At 46.2% G+C, this 17,970-nt stretch overlaps 1 long non-coding RNA gene across 1 annotated transcript; it reads left to right on the top strand.

Moving 5' to 3' along the window:
• The first annotated feature begins 293 nt into the window (after positions 1-293).
• Positions 294-10,460, top strand: LOC119952397. The gene is made up of 3 exons (XR_005457846.1): positions 294-1,075; positions 2,692-2,826; positions 9,826-10,460. It is a non-coding gene; the product is annotated as an uncharacterized LOC119952397 (long non-coding RNA).
• The last annotated feature ends 7,510 nt before the right edge of the window (positions 10,461-17,970 follow it).

Genomic DNA, 17,970 nt, shown 5'->3' with positions numbered 1-17,970 from the left:
GGTGGGATTTAGATTGTGGGAAACAGATTGTTACATTTTGTTCAAAAATGAAGAAATTACAAAAATGCTTGTCCTTATCTTGGGGGGGGGGGGGGGGGGGGGGGGGGGGGGGGGGGGGGAGTGACAAACATGATATATTTCTTACACTGATTACAAATTGCCCTGAATTACACTTAAAATTTCCACATTTAACTGGTCTTGTTGAATTCCCACAAATCCACAATTAAACCTTATTTAAATTAAGATTGACATCTACAGAATCACAGACACACTGTTTTGTGAGAGATTTAAAACAAATCTGCTGTCCGCTGAAATGGTTAATTTTCCGACAGAACCTAAAGGGACAAGGAGACTTGGTACGCAATGTGTGTCCCCTTTCGCAATTTACAACATCTTTTGTTCAATTTGCTTCAATTTCATTTCTGTTGTCTATCCTTTTCCCCTTCAATTTCCAATATTTGCTACTTAACCAAAGTTACAAGCGATATTTTGTGAAATGAGTTGTTAACTGACTCTCAACATGTTTTATCACCCAAATGTACTGGGGAGTTAAAATTGGATTGCTGCCAAACTCGTCTTATCTTTGTTTTGGAACAGACTGACTTAAACGTGGGCTGCTTACTTTCAAGGTTTGAAAGTAAGCAGGATCTCTTGAATCCTAGCAGTTTGAATTTTTTTTAAATCAGAGTTTCACATTAGATGAAGTTTAGTTTCCTATCCAAATAATTTGTAAACATTTTTTTAGAACTAAACACAATTAAAAGAACTCTTATTAGCATCTCAAATGGAACAGTAAATTCATTTGTTACATTTTTAACTATAACTGTTGCTAACTCACCAGTACAAGGGAGGGGAGGATATGTGACTGAATGTTTAGGGCAGCCTCCCCCTTGGTAATCGCAGGAGGAGCTGTACTTGTCCTTATCAACTTGCTTTGAATGACCTTGGCTTAAAGTTTGCAAAAATGCTTTTTCACAGACGGAGTTTTCCTGTGAGACACAAGCCTGTATTTCATTTCCAGCTGTCCAGCTGAATTGTTTCATTTTATCGCTCAGTTTTCTGTGTCTTCAGGCAGGTAAAGTGACACCGTTGACATTCCTCAGCAAATTTGTGTTCCTTCAGGATTTGTCTTACTCTGTGGGTTTACTAAATGTCTCTCCTTTTCCTTCAATTCCCAATATCTATTGGTTCTGGCCACAGGGAGATGAGGCTCAGTATCCTCGGCCCAAGGGCGGTTGGTGATTGTGTTTTATCCACTGGGGCGGCCCCACCCTATCTGCCCAACTGTGTTGCTGCAAACTGCAGCCACCGGCTGGGCTGGATTGTCTCATTCCTTTGTCTAATTATTCACTAAATATAGGCTGCTCATAATTATTACCCCTTTTGTTCTCTATCCTTCTTCTGACCCATCCGCCAACTTTCCTGTTCCCCAGCCGTAAGGTGTGGGTCCCAACCATCTTTCTGCATTAACTGAGATTGATGTTCCACTATGAACCCTGTGATGGAGCTCACGGCTCCTCAATCAGAACCCGGAACATTCCCTTTTTGTTTTCGGCATTATTTATTTATTTATTTTCTGACACGATGGAGGGAGAAATATAACAAATAGACAAAGGGAAAGAAAATGCAGTGAACTATGTGGCTTCAACTAGACACTGGAGTGAGCATTGGCCCACTTGCAAGGCTTCACCAACGTCCATCAAACCTGTGCAGCCTCAACCAGACGCTCGAGTGAGCGTTGGCCCACCTCCGCGGCTTCAAATCCGTCAGTCACGTGAGTGTGGCTTCAACCAAAATGGTCGGCCTGCGTTCATTCCCTGGTGCACAGTTTCAGACAGAATGAGCGTCAGTCACGCCTGTGCAACTTCGTCGACATCGGTCACAGCGAGACATAGTGTTAGAGCGAGGAGGGCCAGGCACATTGAGGATCAGTGAGGGCACTGGGTGTGGGGCGGGGGGGACCACACCACCAGGAGGGGGGTAGTGCACAGCACAATAAATACCTCTCTGCACAAACATTATGCTGCCTCTGTCACTTTCTTCTGCAATGCGGGCTGACCCCCTGGTCCCTTTGCCCATCTCTCCAGGGGAACCCCCCCCCCACCACCTGACATGGCACCCACCCATCCTCTGGCTGTTATGTTGTACAAAATAAGTAATGGCATGATGGGAAAACTGGTCAATTACTTGGTACAATGTAAGAAAAGCTGACTTCGCATTACGAAAAGCCTGAATAAGATCAGAGAAGGTCAAGCTGTTCCAAAATGCCTGAGCTCCGCAAATTCTGATGAGGCTAACTCGTCATAACCCAAGGCAGTCTAAATATGACAAGATAAGGTCAGGAGGGAACAAGTCTCCTTCAACCTTTTAATATTCCATCAAAGGACAAAATAATGGTATGAGTGATCAGACAGAGTCCTGAAAGGGCAGCAAGGTGACACCTGTTTTATGATATTGCTTATGTTTGTACTTCTGATCGAATTCCTGACTAAGCTGCAGTCACATAATCCTGATTCTGACAATGTATAAATACTGAGCTAATTTTCTGTGAAAGCATGGACTTGAGTAGGAATCAGCAGTGGTAGTAACTGCTCCCCGACCTCAACTTTCAGCCATTATTGCATGCAGTCTTTCGTAAATAAAGTCTGGTTATTTTTCCATAACGAGCGTTGTTGAATCTTTCTACCACAGTCCAGAAGCGTGAAAAATATTGACTTCTACATTTGGCGCTGCGAAGCAAAAACCAATACTCTGAGTGAATTCCGTGGGGGACTGAAGAAGTGATCGAGCCACGACCCGGAGGGAAGAGACGGACGCCGGCACAAGGTAAGATTCACCTTGGTCTCTCTCTCTCTCTCGGATCTGTGCTGCGTCCCCTCGACCCTGACGGAGGAAACTAACAGGTGACGGTTCTCGAATCTAAATTTAACTGTGAATAGAGCGTTTAGGGTCAGGGACCCGATTGTGGTTAACCTCAGGTCAGGGGCCTCTTGATCTCGTTTTCAATCAGGATCAGGTTTATACAGGTTTAAGTTTGGGTCAGGGACCCTGTGATTAAGTTTGGGTCAGGGACCCTGTGATTAAGTTTGGGTCAGGGACCCTGTGATTAAGTTTGGGTCAGGGACCCTGTGATTAAGTTTGGGTCAGGGACCCTGTGATTAAGTTTGGGCCAGGGACCCTGTGATTAAGTTTGGGTCAGGGACCCTGTGATTAAGTTTGGGTCAGGGACCCTGTGATTAAGTTTGGGTCAGGGACCCTGTGATTAAGTTTGGGTCAGGGACCCTGTGATTAAGTTGGGGTCTGGGACCCTGTGATTAAGTTGGGGTCTGGGACCCTGTGATTAAGTTGGGGTCTGGGACCCTGTGATTAAGTTTGGGTCAGGGACCCTGTGATTAAGTTGGGGTCAGGGACCCTGTGATTTAATTCTGGTACTGGGAACTGTTTTCACATTTTTTGCCGGGGGCACAGTATACTGACGTTATGGGACAAACTTTAGACAAGACTGGGGGCAATTCTCCTCTGTTCTTTATGTGTTCAGAAACCCCTTCTCAAGAACATAATTTTCGTAGATTATCAGCTGCTTTACACAATAAATTAGATAACGGTATCTGGCCACTAGGTGACATATGGAACTTGGAACTTTGACAACTGCATTGCTGCAGAAAAAGCGATTTGGGAAATAAAACGCGGCCTTCAAATGGAAAGCTTTAATTTCAGAATGGAAAAAACAGTGCACTAAACGCCACGAGCAATCACTCTTGATGAGTGGGAGGGATAACGCCCGCAGAAAAGGGATTAATGAGTGTGTGAATGGTAAAGTAAAAAATTGGGAAACTTTAAAATGGGAATGTGAGATTTGGGATAGAAAACATCAAAACACTAAACAGCAATTCGGCAATAAGAGACCTCCTCTCACTAGGCAAGTAGGGCCAGCCCATCGGGTTAAACGAAAGGAGGATCCTCCCAGTTGCTCTGGCGTGCCGATGTTTCCCTCCTTTGACTTCTACACTGAGGCTCTGTCCCATCCCCTGGGTGTGCGGATACTGCGTGTAAGCTCTTGCTTCCCGCAGTGTTCAGGCACAGTGTCCAGGCATCAAGGTTTGATTGCAATACTCGGCAATGACTCCCACATGCTTCAAGGCCTGCCCACCCACGGGAATCCACTTGGAATCTGTGAAGGGCTCACTTTAAGGGCTCACAATTGCCAATTCTCTATCAGCAATAGCCTTCAGCCACACAGACCGAGGCGTCAGCAGTCGGTGGGGGTTACGGGTGGTCATTGGGGCAGACGGGCAGGGACAAGGGTTGACCCCGGAACTGGAACACATGTTCCAGGGGTTGGCATGGTGGTGCCCAAGTGGTTGCCACCCCCAGAGCCTCCCCCACCCCACCCCATGGCGACCCACCCCTGCTGAAGGTCTCCCACCCCCCAACGAGTACTGGGGCAGGGGTTTGCTGACTATATGTCAGAAGTATTAAAGGCGAAGGTGGTACCAAGTCCAGAGGTGGCAATAGAACATAGAACAGTACAGCACAGAACAGGCCCTTCGGCCCTCAATGTTGTGCCGAGCCATGATCACCCTACTCAAACCCACGTATCCACCCTATACCCGTAACCCAACAACCCCCCCCCCTTAACCTTACTTTTATTAGGACACTACGGGCAATTTAGCATGGCCAATCCACCTAACCCGCACATCTTTGGACTGTGGGAGGAAACCGGAGCACCCGGAGGAAACCCACGCACACAGGGGGAGGACGTGCAGACTCCACACAGACAGTGACCCAGCCGGGAATCGAACCTGGGACCCTGGAGCTGTGAAGCATTTATGCTAACCACCATGCTACCCTGCTGCCCATCTTTGATGTGTCAGAAGATCTGGGAGCCCAGGGCATGGGAGAGGCCGATGTTCTGGCCTTTGCCTCTCTGGTGACCCAGAGATGGATCCTACTGGGATGGAGGGACTCGGAACTCCCGAAGTTGGGGTTATGGGTTAGTGACATGACGGGGTTTCTCAGACTTGAGAAAATCAAGTTCACCTTGAGGGGATCGTTACAGGGGTTTGCCGCTCCTTGACTTCTTCAAGAAAAATTAAGCTGTGGCAGGGGTGGGGGGCATGGGGTTTTGAGTAAGGTTACGAACACCAGTGGAAAGGGAGGGCTGGGGAAGGAGGTCCTGTTTGTGTAAGCCATGTTGGCTGGGGTTTGTTACTGGATGGGTGTGTTGTTTTGTTCCTTTTGATACCTGATGGTTAAAATTACAATTATAAATACCTGAATAAAATATTTTCTATAAAGAAACTATGGTTCTTCTTTCTACTGATTTCAGCTCCGACAAGGGGTCACAGCATCTCCAGCCCTCAGCTCAGTTACTGGGCTGTCACTGACATGAGAAACAGAAAGACAGCAAGTTGCCTGAGGCTTAAATGGGAAGCTGAAACGTGTGGCTCTAAACCAACTGTGCAAGATCTCTGTCAAGATCAATAATTTAAAAAAATAAATTGTAAACCCAGTGAACAAATTAAAGTCATAAGACAAAAACGTCAAGTTTTATGACTTTTCCTGCAACATACAAACAACATAGAACTGTACAGCACAGAACAGGCCCTTCGGCCCTCGATGTTGTGCCGAGCAATGATCACCCTACTCAAACCCATGTATCCACCCTATACCCGTAACCCAACAACCCCCCACTCCTTAACCTTACTTTTTAGGACACGACGGGCAATTTAGCATGGCCAATCCACCTAACCCACACATCCTTGGACTGTGGGAGGAAACCAGAGCACCCGGCGGAAACCCACGCACACACGGGGAGGACGTGCAGACTCCACACAGACAGTGACCCAGCCGGGAACCGAACCTGGGACCCTGGAGCTGTGAAGCATTTATGCTAACCACCATGCTACCGTGCTGCCCGTCTGCCTAAACACAATTTTTATAGGGAATGTATCCCTTAAACTATAAATAGAACGTTTCCCTTTTACTTTGAGCACAATCAAAAATCACACTCCATGGTAACATCGCTGAATTTGTCACTCAATTCTCCTGGAGAAATCTCAGGACGGTGGGTTAAGGCCAGGATGAGATCAGCCATGATCGAATGGCAGAGCAGACTCAATGGTCCAAATGGCCTAACTTTGCTCCTATATCTGATGACCTTCTGAAAGGGGGAGACATTGATTTGCTCCCAGATGTTGCCCAGAGGAGGAAGTTTTAGCCTGAAACTCATTCTCCAACCTCCACATTGTGACATCACAAAGGAGCTCGTCCTCTAAATCAACCAATAGGAATAAAGCCACTCCGCAGTGACGTCATTACGTTGAAGCCCAGCGCGTGGACACGTGGACCCCGCCCCCACCCTTTGTTTCCCCTCCCCAAACACATCCTCGAGACGGTTTCGAGGCAACCGGCTGGCTGCTCCATCGATCAATGATTCCCTCTCCTCTGACCCGGGACTGCGCATATCTGAGGGACATATTCCCATATTCTCAATGCGGAAGCAGGCCATGGGGGTTCTTGCCGAGCAAAACTGTTGTTCCCCCCAACCCTGAGTGAGCTTGAGCGGCACACAGACTGAAACCAACATCTGTGAGTAAAACACTTTCTTTTCTCCCCCTTTCCATTTCTTTTCTCATTCTCACCTTCAATTGGTGACTTGCAGCAACTGAAGAGAAAGGAAGTGAATCCAGGGAGGGTGCAGACTTTGGAAAGCTTCGCCCAGGTCTCTCTTAAGGACATTGACACAGAATCATAACATTTACAGTACAGAAGTAGGCCATTCGGCCCATCGAGTTTGCACCGATTCTTGGAAAGAGCACCCTGCCCAGGCTTATATCTCCACCCTATCCCTATAACCCAGTAACCCCACCCAACACTAAGGGCAATTTTTGCATGTCCAATCCACCTAACCTGCACACCTTTGGACTGTGGGAGGAAACCAGAGCACCCGGCGAAAACCCAAACGCATATGAGGAGAACGTGCAGACTCTGCACAGACAGTGACCCAAGCTGGGAATCGAACCTGGGACCCTGGAGCTGTGAAGCAATTGTTCTCACCACTATGCTACCATGGTGCCCATTACATCCTTTGCTCCCTCAACTTGACACATTTATTTGTCTGGCTAAAAGGATGGTCTCTTTCCTAATGTTCACAAAGGGCTGCTTTCCCCAGGAGATGGCTGACATTTAAGGGGACAGTAAACAGGACATATTTAACCCAGCCAATTACTTCCCTATCAGTCTATTTCCATCAACAGCAGAAGTGGTGGAAGGAGTCATCAACAGTGCAATCAAACAGCACTTTACTGAGCAATAACCTGTTCGCAGACGCTGAGTTTGGGTTCCACCAGGGTCACTCAGCCCCGGACCTTATTACGGCCTTGGTTCAAACATGGACGAAAGAGCTGAATGCCAGAGGTGAGTTGAGAGTGACTGTCCTTGACATAAAGGCAGCATTCAAATGAGTCTGGCATCAAGGAGCCCGAGCTAAACTGGAGTCAATGGGAATCAGGGGATAACTCTCCACTGGTTGGAGTCAGACCTGGCACAAAGGAAGATGGTTGTGGCGATGGAAGTCAATCATCTCAGCTCCAGGACATCACTGCAGGAGTTCCTCAGGGCAGATTCCTCGACCCAACCATCTTCTGCTGCTTCATTAATAACCTCCCTTCTATCAAAAGGTGAGAAGTGGTGATGTTTATGGATGACTGCACAATGTTCAGCACCATTCTCAACTCCTCAGATAATGAAGCAGTCCATGTCCAAATGCAGCAAGACCTGGACAATATCCAGACTTGGCCTAATAAGTGGCAAGTTACATTTGCGTGACACAACTGCCAGCCAATGACCATCTCTTACAAGAGAGGCTGTAACCAGCGCACCTTGAAATTCAGTGGCATTTCCATAGCTGAATCCCCCACAACCAACATCCTGGGGGTTACCATTGACCAGAAACTGAACTGGACAAGCCATATTAATACGGTGGCTGGGTCAAAGACTAGGAATCCTATGGCGAGTAACACACCTCCTGACCTCCCCAAGCCTATCCATCATCTACAAGGCACAAGTCAGGAGTGGAGTGGAATATTCTCTGCTTTCCTGGATGAGTGCAGCTCCAACAACACTCAAGAGGCTCAACACAATTCAGGACAAAGTAGTCTGCTTGATTGCTCCACCTTCCACAAACATTCAAACCTTCCACCACCGACGAACAGTGGCAGCCATGTGTACCATCTACAAGCTACACTGCAGTAACTCACCAAGGTTCCATAGACAGTACCTTCCAAACCCACGACCACTGCCATCTAAAAGGACAAGAGCAGCAGATACCTGGGAACCCCACCACCTGGAGGATCCCCTCCAAGTCACTTGCCACCCTGAATTGGAAAATCTTGCCGTTCCTCCACTGTCGCTGGACCAACATCCATGAACACCCTCCCTAATAGCACAGGGATGTACCTACACCTCAAGGACTGCAGTGGTTCACAACTACCTTCTGAAGGGCAACTAGGGATGGGCAATGAATGCTGGCCGAAGCAGCGAATCCAACATCCCGTAAATGAATTTGTAAAAAAATTAATATCGGGCAGAGATATGTCTAATGTTGTTGTATGGAATGTATTAGATATATTATTGATGGTTCTGGAATAAAATATATTTATTATTAGTTCTAGTTTTGTAATATAGCACTGTACCTACATTATATATTTCCAGTCATACAGTTATTGCAGCACTGACAGAATCCATTTGGGAACTCAAGTCAATGCTGACTCTGTACAGCAATCCAGTCAGTCCCATTTCCCCCTCAATATCCCTGTTCCCCTGAAAACCTATTTTCCGCAAGTGCCCATCCTATATTATTTTGAATTATTGATCATCTCGACTTCCACAACCCTTGTGGGCAGTGGGTTCCTGCTCATGACCATTCTGTGGAAGTGGATTACATTTATTATCTTGTTTTAACCTTGCTGTCTGTATGTAATATTAAGGTTCTGAAATATATCTGTGATCATCAAGTCAAATGAGAACAGAACTCTGTATTTGTTAGTGCAGAGACAGCAAAGATGAGTGTGTAAAACCTTGTCAACTGAGACAATGGACATTGGAATGTGAAAGAGCTGACTCAGGAGCACGAGAGGGAAGGAGATAAGGAAGTTGGACCTGATGGACGGATAGGATAAGAAAACCGTTAGCCGCAGCAGTATTAGTGAACCGTGTAATGATTATGTCATAGTCACCAGCCTACCTCGAGGATAATAATTCCATATAAGTACATGTTCTGGATCCTTGCCAAATCATTGGTGTATCTAGGAATTTAAGGGGACCACCTCTAAGCTGTGTTTGTATAAAGGGACAGTCCGTACTCTGGGACTTTGGCACTTCTCGAAGGTGGTTCCCCGACTACTTAGAGATTTGTCCCAGCCGTGAATAAACGAATATTCGTTACCAACGTGTTCGAGTGTTTTACTTCTGGACTGACGGACGGCTATGTGAAAGCGCAATTCACAATTCCATGACTAAATAAAATTCTTCCTCCGAATAACCCCATCTCTAATCAGTAAATATACTTAGATGGAGAGTCTCTACTCTTGTACAGGTTGCAATGAGTTTAGATTTGTTGAGCAGCAGCAATCTACACTTTCAGGAGAATTGGGAGGGTGAATATTAGATACAGCAGAGTGAGAATGGAGGGAGAGTGTGTGGGATGAAGATTTAGAGTATTTGAGGGAGAGAGAAAAAGAATGTTCGCTAGAAACTAGAATTGTTTGTTATGAATTTCTATCCTGTACTGACAATGATGATTTTTGTAAAATCTTCTTGCAGGAAGTTAAAATGAGAGGAGTTTGAAGCTGATATCTCAAACTGAACATCGCGTCAAGAACTGACTGAGTCACTCAATTCTTGGGAACTGAATATCATTGGCCTTTGAATATAGAAGGAGAGCTGTTTGTCTATTCTGTCTGCTTCAAGAGATTTTAAACATCAGTGTGTCTGGAAAAGCCACCGAGACACACACACACCCGTGTGAGACTGTTACAGAGCACTGACTGTGGAAAGAGCTTCAACCAGTTACACGGTCTGAAAAAATGCTACACCATTCACAGCAGGGAGAGACTGTATAGGTGTTCTGTGTGTGGACGAGGCTTCAACTGATCATCCAACGTGGTGAGACGCAAGATCTCCTGGACCATGGAGAAACCATGGAAATGTGAGGATTGTGGGAAGGGATTCACATCCCCGTGCGAGCTGGAAAGGCATCACCGTAGTCACACTGGAGAGAAGCCTTTCACCTGCTCTCAGTGTGAAAAGGGATTCACTGACATTGGCAATTTGCGGATTCACGAACGAGTTCACACTGGAGAGAGGCCATTCACCTGCTCGGACTGTGGGAAGGGATTCACTCGGTTATCCCACCTGCAGAGACACCAGAGAATTCACACCGGGGAGAGGCCATTCACCTGCACTGTGTGTGGGAAGGGATTCACTCGGATACCCCACCTGCAGAACCACCAGCGCGTTCACACTGGGGAGAGGCCATTCATCTGCACTTTGTGTGATAAGGGATTCAGTCAGTTATCCAACCTGCAGGCACACCAGCGAGTTCACACCAGGGAGAAGCCGTTCATCTGCACAGTGTGTGATAAGGGATTCACTCAGTTATCCAGCCTGCTGAAACACAATGTCACTCACACCAAGAGCAGGCTCTTTAAATGCTCTGACTGCAGGAGGAGTTTCAAAAGCTCTCAGTTACTGATGTCCCACCAGCGCATTCACTCTGAGGAGAGATCGTTCAGCTGCTCTCACTGCACAAAGAGCTTTAGAACCTCATCCAATCTGATGAAACACGAGCGAGGTCACACCGGGGAGAGCCCGTTCACCTCTCCAACTGGGAAAAGATTCACTCGGTCATCACTTGCTCAGCCACAATGTCACTCACAGCAATGAGAGACCCTTTAAATGCTCTGACTGTGGGAGCGATGATCCACCAGCGCATCCACACTGAGGAGAGACCATTCAGCTGCTCTCACTGCACAAAGAGATTTAGAACGTCATCCACACTGCGGAGACACCACTGAGTTTACACTGGGGAGAGTTGATTCACCTGCTCTGATTGTGGGAAGAGATTTAGTGATTCATCTGCCCTGTTGACACACCAGTGAGTTCACACCGGGGAGAGGCCATTCACCTGCTCTCACTGTGGGGAAGGATTCACTTAGTCGTCCAACATGCTGAGACACCAAAGGGTTCACAAGTGATGACGGGTTGGATTGTGTGGTTATTCCTGCTGTTAATCACATCCAGGACTGAACCTGGAGTGGGCGGAAGGATTTGCCTCCTCGTCAACTCCTCCTGGTGCTCGGTCATGCTGACCCTGGCAAACTACTGCTCCCCGGACCTGCAATACCCGACTGTGATGTACCGTCCATACTACCTTCCGCGGAGTTCACTTCTGCCATCATCACAGCGGTCTACATCCCACCCCAGGCGGAAGTGAAGAAGGCGCTTGATAAATTGTAACTGCTATAAATAACAATGAAGCAGAATACCCGGAGGCCATGTTCATCGTGGCCGGGGATTTTAACCAGGCCAACCTCGAGTGTACTGCCAAAATTCCACCACCACATCTCCTGTCCCAACAGGGGCCCCAACACCCTTGACCACTGCTACACAAACATCAAGGGCGCCTCTCGATCCATCCCCCAACCGCACTTCGGAAAATCGGACCACAAGACGGTGCTCCTTCTCCTGGCATACAAGCAGAAAGTTAAGCGGAGAATCTGGTGTAGACGGTTGTGCAAATGCTGGTCTTAGGCTACAGAAGAGCTCCTACGCGACTGCTTGGAGTCAGTGGACTGGTCCATATTCAAGAACTCAGCAGCCAACCTAAACGAGTTTGCCAGCACCATCACAGACTTCATCAGCAAGTGTGTAGAAGATTGTGTGTCAAAGAATGTAGTTTGTACGTTACCCAACCAGATACCATGGTTTAATCGGGAGATTCACTCCCGACTGAAGGTGTTCAAAGCAGGTAACCCTGACCTATACAAGAAATTTATATATTACCTCTGCAAAGCCATCAGATACTCCAAGAAACAATACCAAACTCAGCTAGAGTCGCAGACTAACGACAGGGACTCTCGTCGGTTGCAGCAGGGCTTAAACAACAGAATGGGTACAAAGTAAAGCCGAGTAGAATCTTCACCAACAGCACAGCTCTTCCCAACAAAGCCAATGCATTTGATGCTTGTTTCGAGCAGGAAACCAACAAACTGTTGGAGCAGCACGGTAGCATGATGGTTAGCATAAATGCTTCACAGCTCCAGGGTCCCAGGTTCGATTCCCGGCTGGGTCACTGTCTGTGCGGAGTCTGCACGTCCTCTCCGTGTGTGCGTGGGTTTCCTCCGGGTGCTCCGGTTTCCTCCCACAGTCCAAAGATGTGCGGGTTAGGTGGATTGGCTATGCTAAATTGCCCTTAGTGTCCTAAAAAATAAGGTTAATGGGGGGGATTGTTGGGTTACTGGTATAGGGTGGATACGTTGGCTTGAGTAGGATGATCATTGCTCGGCACAACATCGAGGGCCGAAGGGCCTGTTCTGTGCTGTACTGTTCTAACTGCCCCAGGAGCCTTGGACACACCCATACCATCGTCACAGCCTCCAAAGTCAGGTTGGCCTTCTTGAAAGTGAACCCTGGGAAAGTGATGGATCCTGACGAGATCCCTGGTCGTACACCCAGATCCTGCAAGGACCAACAGGCAGGTGTGTTCGTGGACATCCTCATCCTGTCCCTACTCCATTCCAAGGTTCCCACCTGCTTCCAGAAGACCACCATCATACCGGTGTCAAAGAAGAACCTGGCAACGTGCCTCAGTGACTACCGTCCGGTGGCCTTGACATCGATCATTATGAATTGCTTCGAGATGCTGGACACATCAACCCCATACTCCCAGCATTCCTTCATCCACTGCAATTCGCGTACCGCCACAACCGGTCCACAGCAGACACCATCTCCCTGGCCCTATACTCGCCCCTGGATCATCTCGACAAGGACTCCTACGTCCGACTCCTATTCATTGACTACAGTTCAACCTTCAACACCATAATCCCAGCCAAGCTCATATCAAAACTCCAAAATCCTGGGCTTGGCTCCTCCTTCTGCAACTGGATCCTCGACTTCCTGATCCACAGACCACAATCAGTAAGGATAAACAACAACACCTCCTTCATGATAGTCCTCAATATCGGGGCCCCACAAGGCTGCGTACTTAGCCCCCTATTACACTCATTATACACACACTTTGGCTCCCGCTCCATCTACAAATTTGCTGATGACACGATCGTAATAGGTTGGATATCAAACAACGATGAGTCAAGACTACAGGAGGGAAATTGAGAACCTAGTGGCATGGTGTAATGACAACAATTTCTCACTCAATGTCAGCAAAACTAAGGAGCTGGTCATTGACTTCAGGAATCGAAGTATCGTGCATACCCCTGTCTGCATGAATGGGGCCGAGGTGGAGATGGTTAGCAGCTTCAAATTCCGAGGTGTGCACATCACCAGCATTCTGTCCTGGTCTACCCACATCAACGCTACGACCAAGAAACATATACTTCCTCAGGAAACTAAGGAAATTCAGCATGTCCACATTGATTGCCACATGGGTGGCACGGTAGCACAGTGGTTAGCATTGTTGCTTCACAGCGCCAGGGTCGCAGGTTCGATTCCCGGCTTGGGTCACTATCTGTGCGGAGCATGCATGTTCTCCCCGTGTCTGCGTGGGTTTCCTCCGGGTGCTCCGGTTTCCTCCCACAAATCCCAAAAGACGTGCTTGTTAGGTGAATTGGACATTCTGAATTCTCCCTCAGTGAGCCCGAACAGGCACCAGAGTGTGGCGATGGGGGGATTTTCACAATAACTTCGTTGCAGTGTTAATGTAAGCCTACTTGTGACAATTATAAAGATTATTATCATTGACTTTTCCCAATTTTTACAGATGCACCATAGAAAACATCTTATCTGGCTGCATCACAGCTTGTGTTATGGGCCAGGGTTTGGAAAATTCCAAAGTATATCATGGAGATCACCTGACCTACAACTGTTTATTGATTTTGGTTACGATGAGCACAAGGGCCGGCCTTTCAGGTGTTATTCAACAGAGGTCTCAAGCACTTTTCATCAAAACAAGCTTTATTCTATGAATTTAGTTAACATTTTTATAAACACACACAGTAAACACTTTTATAAATTACAAATTACCCCACACAGCTACAGTAATCTATGTATAACCCTTAATAAATTCCCCCTTTAACTGTTCCAATTTAATAACAAGATCCCATAAACCAGTACCTCCTTTTCAAAGGTGTGGCCCAGCACACAGCACTCAAGACCTGGTTTGGATGCTCTTGTTTCCTTTCCAAAACAGCAGGTTTGAATTCCTTCCAGAAAGCAATTATTTCTTTTCAAGGTATCAAGCAGCCTGGAAACAGCTTTTAAATGAAGATCGAGAGACGGGCCAAAATACTCCTCTTTCTGAGTACAGCAGCCAAAAATGTGAAAACGAAAGCAAAAAAGTCAGAGCCACAAAACAGCCCCAAACCAAAGCGAAAGTAAAACCAACTCCCAGAGCCACAGCCCAGCTCCACCCACACAATGACATCACTGGAACCATGTGATAAGACAAAAACATTTCTTAAAGGGACACTTCCATGACACTTGGTCTGGCAGCTGCTCAGCCCAAGACTGTAAGAAACTACAGATAGTTGTGAACACAGCCCAGTCCCTCACACAAACCGGCCTCCCATTCGTTGACTCTGTCCACACCTCCCGCTGCTTTGGGAAAGCGGGCAGCAAAATAAAAGACCCTCCCACCGAGGTTATTCTCTTTTCCAATCTCTTCCATTGGGCAGGAGGTACAAAAGTCTGAGAACTCACAATAACAGATTCAAAACAGCTTCTTTCCTGCTGTTACCAGACTCCTGAATGACCCTCTTATGGACTGAACTGATCTCTCCATACATCGTCTCTACTGAGTAGCACTACACTCCGTATGCTTCATCCGATGTCTATGTATTTACATTGTGTATTTATCATATGTCCTATGTTTTTTCATGTATAAAATGATCTGTCTGCATTGTACGCAGAACAATACGTTTCACTGTACCTCGGTGCACGTGAATAAATTTAATCAAATCAAACGTTGTTCATTCTGACATTCGGTGAAGTGGGAGGGTCGGAGGGTTTCTTTCTGCTGGACTGGCCAGTCTCACCACTTTGCTTCCAGTGGGCTGATGCTCTTTGAGCCTGGGAGAGGACATTTCCACCGAAATGATCCACAAAGGCTGAAATACATTAATTTTATCCTGGATAGTGAAGTGTTTTTCTCCCTCTACAGGTGGATGTAAAAGAAACCAGATGGGTTTTTACCACTATCGACAATGCTTTCATGGTCATCAATTACTTTTAATTCCAGATTTTTAATTAATTTAAATTTCACCATCTGCTGAACCTGGATCCCTATTGCATTACCCTGGGTCTCTGGATTACTGGTCTGGCTATTGTTTCCCAGATGTGTTTTGTGAGAGATGAAGTCACTATAGCCAATAATTCTGAGCTGTTTTTGAGTTGTTTCCTTTCCGTCCTGTACTTTCCCACTAACTTGCAGACAAAGCAGCTGTAACTGTACTGTGTATAAATGTGTGTTATTGTAACTACTCCTTGAGATGCTTCGGTTCGCTGAAGCATTCCCTGCATGTTTGTAATAAAGATTCCCAAACTTTAACCAACTCTGGACTCCGAGTGACATTTGTCCCACAACAACCTGGTGTCGGGAACAGGATCCACTGATGGCTCTGATTAAAGGAAAGTCCCCGTGGACAGCAGATACTGGGATGACACAGGCAAGGCCGGATAGACGTTTTGATGTCTTCAAGCTGAGTTCTGTAATGAAACGTCCAATGGTCAAGGACATTTAACGGGAGAACAAAATATTAAAAGGTGGAGAAATGTGTGCTGAAATTTCCATCTTTGGGTGAGCTGAAGAATATAAAATGGATTGTTTTTAGTGATGCCTCACTTGCATGAACATGTCTCAGTGTCTGTACACTCAGTGATGTTTAAACATCTCAGCAGAAGAGCAGACAAACATTTCTCCTTCTAGATTTGAAGGTTGATGATATTCAGTTCCCATGAATTTAGTGATTGTCAGATCTTGACATGATGTATGGTGTGAAATTTCTCTCTGTAAATCCTCCCCTTCTAATATCCTGTAAAATGAGTTTACAAAAGCCATCACTGTTAGTGCAGGTTACACAAATGGAATGTGAAATTCGATCCTATTGTAAGATCTGGGTTTGGCTCCAATCTCAATTGTAATCCTCAAATCAATTACGCGTCAGAATAAGTTGTGAAAGTTACCTAAAAAAAACTGAAGCTCCTGCCTAGTTACAGACCATTCCGGATACAAGAATTTTGTCACAGAATTTATTAAGTTAATTGTAATAAGTACAAAATCACAATAATTAACAAAGGCAGTGGATCAGACCGTTCACTCTAGGTCACCAGCTCGCGACTTCTGGGTGACTGTGGCGATGTCTCTTGTTCTGTTGACTGAAGTCTATCCTCTTCCTTCATGTTGTGTTGTGCACCGAGCTCCAGAGAATTGTAGCTCATTAACCCTTTCTATTCAGGGTCGGTAGCAACCTGTAGTTCTGATTGGCCCAAGATCAGTCTCTGATTGGTTAAATGGGACACGATCAACGTCTGATTGCTCTCTGAAGGACGTTGGTCATCTTGTCGATGTAATTTCCCCTTAACTCCTGATTGGTTACCCTGGATCTCGGTCAGTTGTGGTAACATCATTTTCTTTGTGGCTGTTCCATGCTGTTTTATTAAGTTTCTAGCTTTTGCACTAAGACAACAAGGTAACACAGGTAATTTGTGTGTCTACGTACTTGTAATAAGAGGATATGTGGTGTCACTTCCTCATGATTGATGTTCGTCAGGCTCATCGTCCTAACTGATACAGCTCAGGTGTTATGTGTAACTTCTTAGTGATTGCTGATGCAAGTTACTTAAATACAAATACTAAAAGTATAAGAGATACACAAACTTAAACTAATACAGCAATTACTACAGAATACAAAAAAATAAATCCATAAAGGTGATTGGCGTTCTGAAGTTCATGTAGCAAGATATACATTACAAAATACCATTTTCTATTTATAAATTACATGTTTCTAAGAAATGAAAGTCACAAACTACATAACTACAACACCATTACAGAAACTAATAATAATAACAACAGTCGCTTATTGTCACAAGTAGGCTTCAATGGAGTTACTGTGAAAAGCCCCTCGTCGCCACATTTCAGAACACAGAACAGTACAGCACAGAACAGGCCCTTCGGCCCTCAATGTTGTGCCGAGCAATGATCACCCCACTCAAACCCACGTATCCACCCTATACCCGTAACCCAACAACCCCCCCTTAACCTTACTTTTTAGGACACTACGGGCAATTTTGCATGGCCAATCCACCTAACCTGCACATCTTTGGACTGTGGGAGGAAACCGGAGCACCCGGAGGAAACCCACGCACACACGGGGAGGTCGTGCAGACTCCACACAGACAGTGACCCAGCCGGGAATCGAACCTGGGACCCTGGAGCTGTGAAGCATTTATGCTAACCACCATGCTACCGTGCTGCCCCTTGCTACCGTGCTGCCCCTAATCGTCGCCTGTTTGGGGAGGCCGGTACGGGATTTGAACCCGCGCTGCTGGCATTGTTTTGCATTACAAGCCAGCTAATTAGCCCACTGTGCTAAACCAGCCCCCCATACCATTGGGAAAATCTGTGTATACTTTGAAGGAAAGTGACTATTTTGCTTTTAAGTTAAGTGAATACAATTTAAGACATTTCTCCAGCACTGACACACACAATTAAACTACAAGAAACATCACATACAT

Source organism: Scyliorhinus canicula, chromosome 17, assembly GCF_902713615.1.
Source record: "Scyliorhinus canicula chromosome 17, sScyCan1.1, whole genome shotgun sequence".
Classification (NCBI taxonomy): Eukaryota; Metazoa; Chordata; class Chondrichthyes; order Carcharhiniformes; family Scyliorhinidae; genus Scyliorhinus; species Scyliorhinus canicula.
Note: the sequence above shows the minus strand (reverse complement) of the source record. Positions and strands in the feature narration are given on the sequence as shown.